The 14,957-nt window shown below is 42.8% G+C and overlaps 1 protein-coding gene and 1 pseudogene across 1 annotated transcript in view; both read right to left on the bottom strand.

Moving 5' to 3' along the window:
- Window positions 1–14,957, bottom strand: part of SV2C (synaptic vesicle glycoprotein 2C) — a 244,417-nt gene that overhangs the window by 47,049 nt on the left and 182,411 nt on the right. The window lies entirely within an intron of this gene.
- Window positions 300–1,871, bottom strand: LOC137220721 (G2/mitotic-specific cyclin-B1-like; annotated as a pseudogene).

The following is a 14,957-nucleotide window of genomic DNA, read 5'->3' as shown; positions in this document are numbered from 1 at the left end:
TAGTATTTGCCTTTCTCTGACCTATTTCACTAAGCATAATACCCTCCAAATCCATTGTTGCAAATGGCAAAATCTCATTCTTTTTCTTATGGCTCCGTAGTATTCCGTTGTGTACATATACCACATCTTCTACATCGATTCATCTGTTGATGAACACTTAGGTTGCTTCCATATCTTGGCTATTGTAAATAATGATACTATGTACATTGGGGTGCATGTACCTTTTTTTTAAAATATGTACAGATGGCACATGGTGCCAATTTTATTTGCAGATATTATAGTATTCCAAAGTTCACAAATTAAGCCTTTGCCACAGCCTTGGCTAAATCTTGAACGAGTGCAGAATTCAGCTGTGCTAGAGTGCTGATCTTAGTATGCTTAGATGTGGCCTACTTGTTCTTGATAGTCATGTGCTTTGTAAGCCCACGATTCACCATGACTATATTCTTAGCCAGGTGTTGCATAACAACAAGAAGCGATTGTTGACCGTGTATGACAGGTAATGCTGTAGAGTTGGTGTCCATCCACCATCATCAAGAATTTTCAGTGCTAAACAAAAAGCTCTCACTGCAACCTGAGAAGGAGGAAAGTGCACCATATCGTAGTCCAACATAGTTCCAACAGATATTTGGCCAAAGTTTGTAGCTCAGCATCAACCTCTCCAATCTTAGATGCTCTCCTAAGGAAATGCAGGGGTAGAGGGCGACCCAGACTAAAATTTAAAGCTCTTAGAATCTTCATTTCCATCTGTCTGATTTGGTACTTAGTGTAGGTGTTGTCAGTCACAAAGGCAAAGTCACCAATTTCTGGAGGGTACATTTCCTCGTATTTGCTTGCAATAAACATGGCAGTGACACCAACCAGCTGCAGCATCTTCTTGGGCACACAACTATCCTGCATGAACTGGTCAATAATGGAAACAGTCATGTACATGGTCTCCTGGAGTAAGTGAATTTCATTTGAACCTGCACTGGCCAGTCAGTTAGGATGGCTCTCATGCTTCCAGTGATTTCACGACCCAGTAGGTATTTTGGTCTGACTGCTTCCTCTTCCTCCAGTTGTCTCAGATAAGCATAGATATCTTTTACATATTCACTACAAAGGTTTGGATCCGCTCCATCTTCTGCACCCACATCACTCGCTGTAAGAATTACATCAGAGAAAGCCCGACACACATATTCTCCTGCAGGGGCACAGACAGATGTTTCCATGGGGCTTGGAGAGGGAGTATCAACCAAAATAGGCTCAGGGGGAAGTTTCTCTGCTTTAACAGGCTCGGGTTCTGGCTCTGGCTCCAGATCCAGCTCTGCTGGGGGCTCCGGCACAGGTATAGGAGCCTTTTCCAGAGGTTTTGGTAGATTTTTAGCAATAACTTTTCCAGCACCTAAAGTTTTTGCTTCCTTTTTCAGGGGTAGTTTGGCCTGTGGCTGTTCACTGACTTTGTTGCCGATGTCTCCAAGAGCTGTCCTTGGCCTCAGCCCGGGCTTAGAGGTTGCAACAGTGGCCACAGGCACGCGCTTTGTGCCTGCCATACTGACCTTCGCCTTATTTTCAGCATTAATTTTCGTGTTCTTCCTCTCTCCATCCGTCTGCACCCCAAACTCTCCCACCATTTTAGGGGCCCACTGACTGCCATCCTCCCCCCAAATCTGTCCCGGTCCACTCCTGCCAGGGGAACTCCAGCAGGCGAGATAGGGAGAGGAGACACAGCGAGCCAGGAGAGCCGCGTTTGTTCACCGTCCTTAGCAGCTCATCCTGGTGATCCAGAGCGCCATGGCGTCCTCTGCACCAGGCAGCAGCTCAGTGGGGAGAAGCAGAGCACGGGAGCCCCAGACCAGCCGGGGACCTTGAACCCACCGCAGGCCAAGAGCCATTCCCTCATGTACCTTTTTGAAGTAGTTGTTTTCGTTTTTTTCTTCAGATATATACCCAAGAGTGGAATTGCTGGGTCATATGGTGGTTCCATTTTCAGTTTTCCTTCTTTTTTTTTTAGTAGTTATTTATTCATTTGTTTGCACTGGGTCTTAGTTGCGGCCAGCGGGCTCCTTAGTTGTGGCTCACCAGCTCCTTAGTTGCAGCACATGGGCTCCTTAGTTGCGGCAGGCGGGCTCCTTAGTTGTGGCATGCAAATTCTCAGTTGCAGCATGCATGTGGGATCTAGTTCCCTGACCAGGGGTCAAACCTGGCCCCCCTGCACTGGGAGCATGGAGTCTTATCCACTGCACCACCAGGGAAGTACTGTTTTCCACAGTGGCTGCACCAATCTACAGGCCCACCAACAGTGTACAGTTCTCTCCACACCCTTGCCAGCATTTGTTATTTGAATACCACCTCTCTTTAACAGAGTTTCCAACCAGCTTCCAACCTGCCTAGTCTAATCTATCTTCCATGTACCTTCAAGAGATCTTTCCATAAGAAAAACGGAATCGCAAACTCACTTACTAGCTTGAAACCTTTTAGTGGTTCTCCACTGGCCCTTCAGGATAAAGTTCAGATTCTTTAGTGTGACCACAGGGCCCTCCAAGACCTGGCTCCTGCCCTTCTCTCCAGCCTCATTCCTCAGAAATCCCTCCTTCCAATCTTTGCTACCTGCTGGGCAACATCTTTACATCTTTACCCTTCCCCATCCTCGTCAGTTTGGAGAACTCCTAAGCTTCAGTCTTCTTTTCACCAAGTAGAGAGGAACATCCTCTGTAAATTCTTCCAGACACATTAACAAGTATTCACTTCCCCCACTGAGCTATCTTGGGATCCTGTGAATTCCCACAGCCCTTAGCATGGTGCCTGACACAGAGAAAAGCCGCAGCAGAGAGTAATCATTCATCGGCAAGTCTCTTCCTGGAGGGCAGGGGCCACGTCTTATTCATCTTTAGTACAAAACGTGGCAAAGAGTAGTCACTCGACAAATGCTTATTAGTTAATCAATAAGTAACCTGTTCTTGGATTCCTTTAAAATCAGAGTATTTGCCTAATACTTTCAAAAGTGACTTTTTGGAAACATATCATTATATTTCCTAATTTCCAAATATATGGAGTTTTGTTTCGGTAACTGATTTCTAGCTGAATTTCCTTGTGGTAGGAGATCATGCATGGTGGTATTTTGAAATATGTTGGAACTGTTTACGATTTTTAAAAAATTTTCTTATTTCTTGGTCGCACCACATGGCATGTGGGATCTTAGTTCTCCAACCAGGGATCAAACTCAAGCCCCCGCAGTCAGTGGAAGTGCAGAGTCTTAACCACTGGACCACCAAGGACGTCTTTACAATTTTTGTTTTTTCAAGCTTTATTGAGGTATGATGGACAATTTTAAAATGTACCCGTTTAAGGTGTACAAAGTGATGATTTGATATATATATATATAGCTTGTGAAATGATTATCATAATCAAGTTAATACACATATACACCAACCCACATTTAAGATCTACTCCACAAATTTCAAGCATACAATACAGAATTATTTATCTGTTGTCACTATAACACACACAGAACTATGGTCATATTAGATCCCCGGAACTTATTCAACTTACAACTGAAAGTTTGTACACTTTGCCAATACTTCTTCATTTCCCCCAGTTTCTAATGTTATAGTTTGGCTTCCCTCTAGAGCAACGAATGTACTTTCTCGTGGACAGACTTAAGACTTCCCCCACACGAACTGGACTTCCTTTTGGAAAAGTAAAACTCTCAATAGTTCATATACCAATACGTAACTCAAAGGGACACTTCTCATGTCTTTAAAGCATGTTTCATACAGATTGTTTGAAAATAGAACATAGGAATCCAAATCAGTTCAATTGTTGGCAGAAACCCAGTTCACTCTTGCCCATCCCTGATTTATGACCCTGCGTGAGACATACAAATGCTATTTCTCCTCACCCGCCCCCACCCCCTTTCCCTTTGTTTCAACATGTCAGGCATCTACCCAGAGTTACATTTCACCTTTGCTCTCTGGAAAGGCTGATTGCTTGGGTCATTAATCTTGGCCCAGAAAGAAGGTCCTCACTGCTACCCACTGTGGAAATGATTGGTCCTGGTGCATCCCAGAGAATGGTTTTCTAGGGTTGCGGCGCCAGAAAAATCAAATCCAGAGTGACTGAGTCTGGGACAAGCGCAGCAGTTTTTCACTCAACGTCACCTTCTCTGGCTGCTACTTAAGAGAAATGATGTAAAAACTCAGGGAGCCCACGGTGACAGAGCACTAGAGCACAGGCAGACTGCTGCTCCAGGAGAGCAGCTATAAAACCAGCTTTAACCAGAACGCTAGTACCGGCGCTTACAGATTCACACGTGGGCTCCCTTTCTCCTCATGATGGCGCACCCCACTCCGATTACAGTTGTGGTAAAGGACAGGAAGCTTTGAGCTTCCAACTGCAGCCTCCAGGAGGGATACAGATAAGTGCATTCAAGGCCTGTAGCAGATCCCCAGAATATTTATAGTACACTCACCATGTGCCAGGTACCTCACGCACATCATCTTGTTTAATGCATCAACGATCCTGCTTTCCCTGCCACCCCGATCCCCTGCCGCAGGGTGGCCACATAAAATCAGGTCACCAGTCATATTCGATCTAAAAAATTTTTAGTATAAGTATGTCCCATGCAGACTTCCCTGGTGGCACAGTGGTTAAGAATCTGCCTGCCAATGCAGGGGACACGGGTTCCAGCCCTGTTCCGGGAAGATCCCACATGCCGCGGAGCAACTAAGCCCATGTGCCACAACTACTGAGCCTGCGCTCTAGAACCCGCGAGCCACAACTACTGAGCCCACATGCCACAACTACTGAAGCCCACGCGCCTGGAGCCCGTGCTCCGCAACAAGAGAAGCCACCGCAATGAGAAGCCTGCGCACCGCAACGAAGAGTAGCCGCCGCTCACCACAATTAGAGAAAGCACTCACGCAGCAAGAAAGACCCAACGCAGCCAAAAATAAATAAATTAAAAAGAAAAAACAAGTATGTCCCATGCAATATTTGGGACATACTTACACTAAAAATTATTTGCTGTTTATCTGACATTCACTTTTTAAAAATTCAAGTATAGTTGATTTACAATGTTGTGTTAGTTTCAGGTGTACAGCACAGTGATTCAGTTATACATAAATATATATCTATTCTTTTTCAGATTCTTTTCCCTTATAGGTTATTACAAAATATTGAGTATAGTTCCCTGTGCTATACAGTAGGTCCTTGTTGGTTATCTACTTTATATATAGTAGGATGTATAAATTAATTCCAACCTCCTAATTTATCCCTTTCCCCCTTGGTAATCATTAGTTTGTTTTCTATGTCTGTGGGTCTATAAAATTCACATGTAACTAGGCATCCTAGTTGCATTTTTATTTGCTAAATATGGTAATCATATCTTAGGAGACATTTGGCAATGTCTGGAGACATTTTTTTATTACCATGAGCTTGGGGGAGGAGGGTTACTACTGGCATCTAGTGGGCAGAGGCCAGGGATGCTGCTAAATATTTTATAATGCACAGGGCAGCTCCTTCCACCCCCAAAGAATTATCCAGCCCAAATGTCAATAGTGCGCAGGATGAGATCCTCCTGTAAACTAGTCATTGTGCCCATCTGTGGCACAAGTACTCAAAATTGATAGAGATAATAAGGATATTTTAAAACTTGTTTTCAGACAAAGGTTTGGAAACCAGACTTCAGAAGACTTTAGATTTTATTCCTGTACGAACGCATTTTGTTTTTCTGTTAGGTTTTGTTATTAAGTTTTAAGCTCTTTTGATTTTTTTTGCTATGAAATTGATCTACAGGGGTTGCCATTTTTTTCTACTCATATGCTGTTTTTTTCTTTATTTAAAAAATAAATTTATTTATTTAATTTATTTATTATTTTTGGCTGTGTTGGGTCTTCGTTGCTACTCCTCGTTGTGCTGCACGGGCTCCTCATTGCAGTGCCTTCTCTTGTTGCGGAGCACGGGATCTAGGCATGTGGGCTCAGTAGTTGCGGCTCGCGGGCTCTAGAGCGCAGGCTCAGTAGTTGTGGTGCACGGGCTTAGTTGCTCCGCGGCACGTGGGATCTTCCCGGACCGGGGCACGAACCCGTGTCCCCAGCATCGGCGGGTGGACTCTCAACCACTGCGCCACCAGGAAAGCCCCCTCATATGCTTTTAAACACACCCTAAAGAACAAGTAAAGGTGGCACACAATAAGAAGAACAAAGGAATGTTTTTTCCCCCTGGGGTTTTGGTAGAGGGCTGCATTCTCCATCAAATGCTTTCTGATAACACCTGCAGCATATAAATGCTTATTACCAAAAAAAAAGGTAATAACCATCTACTTCCTGTAGCATTTGTGTTCTTGTTTCATAGTGTGGGAAAGTTTGCTCTTAAAATTCCCTGCTAATCCTCAGGGATGGGGAAACAGTGCCATTAGTAGAAGCACCTGGCTTTAACCACCTGACCCAACAAGGTCACTCTAGCAGAGCCGGGGCCATTCAGCAGGAGGGGCCCACACTGTGTTCCAAAGACCTGCACTCAGAACTCTGGGAAACATGTATTCTCTTCAGGTCGTCTCAGCGCCTGCGTCCTGGGGTCCACCTCTCTGTTCCCATGCCTCATCCAGCCCCATGATATCACCATCACAAAAGTTCACTACCTTCTCTCAGCACTCACAGCCATCAACTGTAATGACTCACCTTTTCTTCCCTTCTGCCTGATCTCCTCCTCAAACCCTGCTGCTTCATTTTCCAGTGTCCTGGAGGATGGCTCAGTAAGTCCACCTCAACAATGAAATGCTTTACTCCAGCGTCAACCTTGCCACTCTCCCCATTCTGTTTTGAACTTGCCCATTAGTGACTCCCCTTTTGTCTACCTGCTGAATACAGTATCAAGATTCCCTTTTTCCTATCTTGAGCTCCTTGTATCCCAGGGGGCTCCTCCTGCCCTAAGCAGAGTCCCTATGGGCACGCAATGACCAGCCTTTCAGATATGCTCAGATAACATACTCATCTTAGGCTCCAGTGGGACATGGCTACAACCCCCTTTATAGATTTAAAAACTGAAGATTAAAAAAAAAAGTCAGCCTTAGCACTGAATTACCATTGTTCAACATCATTGGTCTTCAGGGTCATGCAAATTAAAACCACAGTGAGACACCATTCCATGCCCACCTAGGGCTGGCAACGATGTGGGGCAACTGGAACTCTCAGACATTACTGGTGAGAGTGTAAAATGGTACAACTTTAGTTTCTTAAAAAATTAAACACACATCTACCCTGTGATCCAGAAATCCTACTCCTGGGTATTTATCGAAGAGAAATGAAAATGTAAGCAGAGCTGAAGCTGCTCAAAAGACTTGTATAAAAATGGTCAGAGAGGGCTTCCCTGGTGGCGCAGTGGTTAAGAATCCGCCTGCAAATGCAGGGGACACGGGTTCAAGCCCTGGTCCAGGAAGATTCCACATGCTGCGGAGCAGCTAAGCCCGTACACCACAACTACCGAGCCTGTGCTCTAGAGCCCACGAGCCACAACTACTGAAGCCCGTGTGCCTAGAGCCCGTGCTCCGCAATAAGAGAAGCCAGCACAGTGAGAAGCCCACACACCACAACGAAAAGTAGCCCCCGCATAGCAACGAAGACCCAACGCGGCCAAAAATAAAAATAAATAAAACAAATAAATTTATATTAAAAAAATGGTCAGAAAGCAGCCTTTAGGAAAATTAAAATTAACCCCTCTCCTCCCCCCAAAAAAGCCCCACATAAAACTGCAGGCAACTCAAATGTCCATCAATGGGAGAACGGAGGAACACATTATGTGAATCTATATAAAGGGATTCTATTTTACAATAAAAAGGAATGAACTACTGATACATGCAACGTTATGAATTTATCCATGAATTTTTAAAACATTATGCTGAGTTAAAGAAGCCAGAAAGTTCTATACTTTATTTCTGTGAAATTCAGGAATGGGCAGAACTAATCTTTGGCTATAGAAATCAGAACAGTGGTTGACTTTGGGGTGGGGAGTGGAGGGGCTGACTGAAAATGGGTATAATACCCCATTTATCTTGATCTGGGTGGTGGTTACATGGATGTATACAATTGTCAAAATCCGTAGAAGGGCACACTTAAGAGGAATCTTTTTGTGTGTAAATTACAACCTCAATTTAACAAAGAGTGGTCAGATGACAACAGGAGCAAGATCACATTATCAGTAATATACCAAAGCTCCAGGCATAGGACTAGATACTTTATAAACTAATCTGATTTGGAAGCCTTCAGACTGTATTGCTTTGGGCTTAGCACTATGTCAACTGGTTGTGTCTGAACAGACAACATTCTTTTTGCTTTTAACAGCAGAGGTGATCAAAGGCCAGGCAGGGCTCAGGTTCCACACTGAAGCTCCTTCCACTCTCTTGGCTAAGCTCTCCCGGACAAAGGTAACTCCTGAAGAGGGAGTTCCTAACCCTGGGGACTAGGGAAACGCAGGCCATTCCTCCTTGCCAAAGGGAGATTTCCTGAGGCAGTTGCCCTTCTGATCGTGACCATGCTATGCTGCCCTGGTCTCTAGCAGCCATCTAGATGCATCACATACAAACTACAGCCTGCAGTGAACCGCCACACAGTCCGGAGTTACTGCTTCTAAGGATTCAAACTACAGAAGAGATAGTTCTGACTTTTGTGACCTCAATGAGGACTTCACCTTCACCTTCTACCGTATATCTCCTAGCCAAACTCCTGACACACACACACACACACACACACACACACACACACACACACAGGAGCTAGAAAGAACATTTAGCCCCAGAGGCAGCAATAATTGTGAGATTATTGAATAAGATTACATGTTAATTAATAAGATTAATAGATAAATAGGGAAAGCAAGTAATTTCTTTGCTTAACTCAGGGGCTCTCGAAGTTTTGTAGCTAAAGAACGCTTGTGGAGGTTTCTAAATTCCACGGATGCCTCGAGGTCGGTGTGAAGTCTGACAACCCGTCTGGATAAGCTAAGTGGAGGTGTGCTTTGATACACACCTGATTTAAAAATTAAGGAAGATTTTTAAAAAAGGTTTTCAGAAGTCTAGCAGTCATTTTCGTTTGGTAGGAGGCAGGTTGAAGAAGTTTAAGTGCAATTTTAGAGACTGACAAGCTTAGTAACGAGGAGGAATTTGCTGGTCAAGTTTGTTTTATAAATGCCTTTGTCTTCTGAGGGCAAGGTGAAGGTGTGAACTGGCCAGTGTTTGTTAGTTTCATGAAGGTCTTGAAAAGATGAACATAGTGACATTTTAAAGGGGAGGCAGATCAAAAAGAAGATTTGGGAGTGGGCGGTATTCTGGGAAATGAGTTTCCATGGAAACATTCTCCTTCCATCAGAGTCCAGTTTGCACAAAGGCAAACCAAACAGAGTTTTAAAAAATACCTCACGAGCTCTCTGATAGACTGAGTTTCCAGAGGTGACAAAGGAAGGAAAAGTTTCTGACATTAAATCCGGACAGGCACAAATTACAAAGCTAAAATGCACCCCTTGTCCATTCTAGGGTGTTCTAAGAAATGGTAGACTGTGATTAACCCTAACCAACACTGGGGGGCACCCTGGGTTCATAGGATACAGACATGAGGTGCTTTTAAGAGGTTTTTCCCTGCTGACCTTTACCTGCAAGTCTGAGGGGAAGCTGGAATCAAGTCAGACTCCCTGTCCTAAAAGCTAAGGCCACGAAAGTTGTTACGCTTTTTCTTTCCTGCAGGATTCTCGTTCACATGCATTCTAAGTCAACTGCTGCACTCTTAAATTAGACCTGGCAGGGTACCTGCCCTGGGGGGATAAATACATAGATTGGAAAGGTAGGGTGCCCTCCAGCCCTGAGGGCTAGAGACCCAGCCAGGGGCAGCCAAAGCACAAAGCAGCCTCAGTGAGGGTTAGAATCTAAGGTGGAGCTGTTAAGGGTTGGAGATCAGTATTGTTTAAAGTGAAAATCCAGACAGACTGGTTCAAGATGGCGGAGTAGAAGGACGTGTGCTCACTCCCTCTTGCAAGAGCACTGGAATCACAACTAACTGCTGAACAATCATCGACAGAAAGACACTGGAACTCATCAAAAAAGATACCCCACATCCAAAGACAAAGGAGAAGCCACAATGAGACGGTAGGAGGGGCGCAGCCACAGTAAAATCAAATCCCATAACTGCTGGGTGGGTGACTCACAGACTGGAGAACACTTATACCACAGAAGTCCACCCACTGGAATGAAGGTTCTGAGCCCCACGTCAGGCATCCCAACCTGGGGGTCTGGCAACGGGAGGAGGAATTCCCAGAGAATCAGACTTTGAAGGCTAGGGGGGTTTGATTGCAGGACTTCAACAGGACTGGGAGAAACAGAGACTCCACTCTTGGAGGGCACACACAAAGTAGTGTGCGCATCGGGACCCAGGGGAAGGAGCAGTGACCGCAGGGGAGACTGAACCAGACCTGCCTGCTGGTGTTGGGGGGTCTCCTGCAGAGGCGGGGGGTGGCTGTGTCTCACCATGAGGACAAGGACACTGGGAGCAGAAGTTCTGGGAAGTACTCCTTGGCGTGAGCCCTCCCAGAGTCCACCATTAGCCCCACCAAAGAGCCCAGGTAGGCTCCAGTGTTGGGTCGCCTCAGGCCAAACAACCAACAGGGAGGGAACCCAGCCCCACCCATCATCAGACAAGCAGTTTAAAGTTTTACTGAGCTCTGCCCACCAGAGCAACACCCAGCTCTACCCACCACTAGTCCCTCCCATCAGGAAGCTTGCAAAAGCCTCTTAGATAGCCTCATCCACCAGAGGGCAGACAGCAGAAGCAAGAAGAACTACAATCCTGCAGCCTGTGGAACAAAAACCACACTCACAGAAAGACAGACAAGATGAAAAGGCAGAGGGTTACGTACCAGATGAAGGAACAAGATAAAACTGCAGAAAAACAATTAAATGAAGTGGAGATAGGCAACCTTCCAGAAAAAGAATTCAGAATAATGAGAGTGAAGATGATCCAGGACCTCGGAAAAAGAATGGAGGCAAAGATTGAGAAGATGCAAGAAATGTTTAACAAAGAACTAGAAGAATTAAAGAACAAACAAACAGAGATGAACAATACAATAACTGAAATGAAAACTACACTAGAAGGAATCCATAGCAGAATAACTGAGGCAGAAGAACAGATAAGTGACCTGGAAGACAGAATGGTGGAATTCACTGCTGCGGAAGAGAATAAAGAAAAAAGAATGAAAAGAGGACTTCCCTGGTGGCACAGTGGTTAAGAATCCGCCTACCAATGCAGAGAACATGGGTTTGAGCCCTGGTCCAGGAAGATCCCACATGCCACAGAGCAACTAAGCCCGTGTGTCACAACTACTGAGGCTGTGCTCTAGAGTCCATGAGCCACAACTACTGAGCCTGTGTGATGTGACTACTGAAGTCTCAACGCCTAGAGCCTGTGCTCCACAACAAGAAGAGCCACTGCAATGAGGAGCCCGTGCACTGCAATGGACAGTAGCCCCCGCTTGCTGCAACTAGAGAAAGCCGTGCATAGCAATGAAGACCCAATACAGCAAAAAATAAATAAATAAATTTATTTAAAAAAAGAAAAGAATGAAAAGAAATGAAGACAGCCTAAGAGACCTCTGGGACAACATTAAACGCAACAACATTCGCATTATAGGGGTCCCAGAAGGAGAAGAGAGAGAGAAAGGACCCAAGAAAATATTTGAAGGGATTATAGTCGAAAACTTCCCTAACATGGGAAAGGAAATAGCCACCCAAGTCCAGGAAGCACAGAGAGTCCAAGGCAGGATAAACCCAAGGAGAAACACGCCAAGACACATAGTAATCAAATTGACAAAAATTAAAGACAAAGAAAAATTATTGAAAGCAACAAGGGAAAAATGACAAATAATATACAAGGGAACTCCCATAATGTTAACAGCTGATTTCTCAGCAGAAACTCTACAAGCCAGAAGGGAGTGGCATGGTATCTTTAAAATGGGGAAAAGGAAGAACCTACAACCAAGATTACTCTACCTGGCAAGGATCACATTCAGATTTGATGGAGAAATCAAAAGCTTTACAGACAAGCAAAAGCTAAGAGAATTCAGCACCACCAAACCAGCTCTACAACAAATGATAAAGGAACTTCTCTAAGTGAGAAACACAAGAGAAGAAAAGGACCTACAACAATAAGCCCATAACAATTAAGAAAATGGTCATAGGAACATACGTACTGATAATTACCTTAAACGTGAATGGATTAAATGCTCCAACCAAAAGACACAGGCTCACTGAATGGATACAAAAACAAGACCCATATATATGCTGTCTATAAGAGACCCACTTCAGACCTAGGGACACATACAGACTGAAAGTGAGGGTATGGAAAAAGATATTCCATGCAAATGGAAATCAAAAGAAAGCTGGAGTAGCAATACTCATATCAGATAAAATAGACTTTAAAATAAAGCATGTTACAAGAGACAAGGAAGGACACTACATAATGATCAAGGGATCAATCCAAGAAGAAGTTATAACAATTGTAAATATATACGCACCCAACATAGGAGCACCTCAATACATAAGGCAAATGCTAACAGCTCTAAAAGAGGAAATCGACAGTAACACAATAATAGTGGGGGACTTTAACACCTCACTTACACCAATGGACAGATCATCCAAAATGAAAATTAATAAGGAAACACAAGCTTTAAATGACACCATAGACCAAATAGATTTAATTGATATTTATAGGAAATTCCATCCAAAAACAGCAGATTACACTTTCTTCTCAAGTGCACACGGAACATTCTCCAGGATAGATCACATCTTGGGTCACAAATCAAGCCTCAGTAAATTTAAGAAAATTGAAATCATATCAAGCATCTTTTCTGACCACAACGCTATGAGATTAGAAATCAGTTACAGGGAAAAAAATGTAAAAAACACAAACACATGGAGGTTAAAAATACGTTATTAAATAACCAAGACATCATTGAAGAAATCAAAAAATACCAAGAGACAAATGGCAACAAAAACACAACGATCCAAAACCTATGGGATGCAGCAAAAGCAGTTCTAAGTGGAAGTTTATAGCAATACAAGCCTACTTCAAGAAACAAGAAAAATCTCAAATAAACAATCTAACCTTACACCTAAAGGAACTAGAGAAAGAAGAACAAACAAAACCTAAAGTTAGTAGAATGAAAGAAATCATAAAGATCAGAGCAGAAATAAATGAAATAGAAACAAAGAAAACAATAGCAAAGATCAAAAAAACTAAAAGCTGGTTCTTTGATAAGATAAACAAAATTGATAAACCATTAGCCAGACTCATCAAGAAAAAGAGGGAGAGGACTCAAATCAATAAAATTAGAAATGAAAAAGGAGAAGTTACAACAGACACCGCAGAATTACAAAGTATCATAAGAGGCTACTACAAGCAACTCTATGCCAACAAAATGGACAACCTGGAAGAAATGGACAAATTCTTAAAAGGGTTTCACCTTGCAAGACTGAACCAGGAAGAAATAGAAAATATGAACAGACCAATCGCAAGTAATGAAATTGAAACTGTGATTAAAAATCTTCCAACAAACAAAAGTCCAGGACCAGATGGCTTCACAGGTGAATTCTATCAAACATTTAGAGAAGAGGTAACACCCATCCTTCTCAAACTCTTCCAAAAAATTGCAGAGGGAGGAACACTCCCAAACTCATTTTATGAGGCCACCATCACCCTGATACCAAAACCAGACAAAGATACTACAAAAAAAGAAAATTACAGACCAATATCACTGATGAATATAGATGCAAAAATCCTCAACAAAATACTAGCACATAGAATCCAACATTAAAAAGATTATACACCATGATCAAGTGGGATTTATCCCAGGGATGCAAGGATTCTTCAATATATGCAAATCAATCAATGTGATACACCATATTAACAAACTGAAGAATAAAAACCATATGATCATCTCAATAGATGCAGAAAAAGCTTTTGACAAAATTCAACACCCATTTATGATAAAAACTCTCCAGAAAGTGGGCATAGAGGGAACCTACCCCAACATAATAGAGGCCATATATGACAAACCCAGAGCCAACATCATTCTCAATGGTGAAAAACTGAAAGCATTTCCTCTAAGATCAGGAACAAGACAAGGTTGCCCACTCTCACCACTATTATTCAACATAGTTTTGAAGTCCTAGTCACGGCAATCAGAGAAGAAAAAGAAATGAAAGGAATACAAATTGGAAAAGAATAAGTAAAACTGTCACTGTTTTCAGATGACATGATACTATACATAGAGAATCCTAAAGATGCCACCAGAAAACTACCAGAGCTAATCAATGAATTTGGTAACACTGCAGGACACAAAATTAACGCACAGAAATCTCTTGCATTCCTGTATACTAATGAATGAAAAATCTGAAAGAGAAATTAAGGAAACATTCCCATTTACCATTACAACAAAAAGAATAAAATAACTAGGAATAAACCTACCTAGGGAGACAAAGACTTGTATGCAGAAAACTATAAGACACTGATGAAAGATATTAAAGATGATACAAACAGATGGAGATATATACCATGTTCTTGGATTAGAAGAATCAATATTGTGTAAATGACTATACTACCCAAAGCAATCTACAGATTCAATGCAATCCCTATCAAATTACCAATGGCATTTTTTTACAGAACTAGAACAAAAAATCTTAAAATTTGTACAGAGACACAAAAGACCCTGAATAGCCAACGCAGTCTTAAGGGAAAAAAATGGAGCTGGAGGAATCAGACTCCCTGACTTCAGACTATACTACAAAGCTACAGTAATCAAGACAATATGGTACTGGCATAAAAACAGAAATATAGATCAATGGAACAGGATTGAAAGCCCAGAGGTAAACCCATGCACCTATGTTCAACTAATCCATGACAAAGGAGGCAAGGATATACAATGGAGAAAAGACAGTCTCTTCA

The sequence above is a fragment of the Pseudorca crassidens genome, chromosome 3 (genome assembly GCF_039906515.1).
Source record: "Pseudorca crassidens isolate mPseCra1 chromosome 3, mPseCra1.hap1, whole genome shotgun sequence".
In the NCBI taxonomy this organism is placed as follows: Eukaryota; Metazoa; Chordata; class Mammalia; order Artiodactyla; family Delphinidae; genus Pseudorca; species Pseudorca crassidens.
This window is presented reverse-complemented; position numbering and strand designations above follow the sequence as displayed.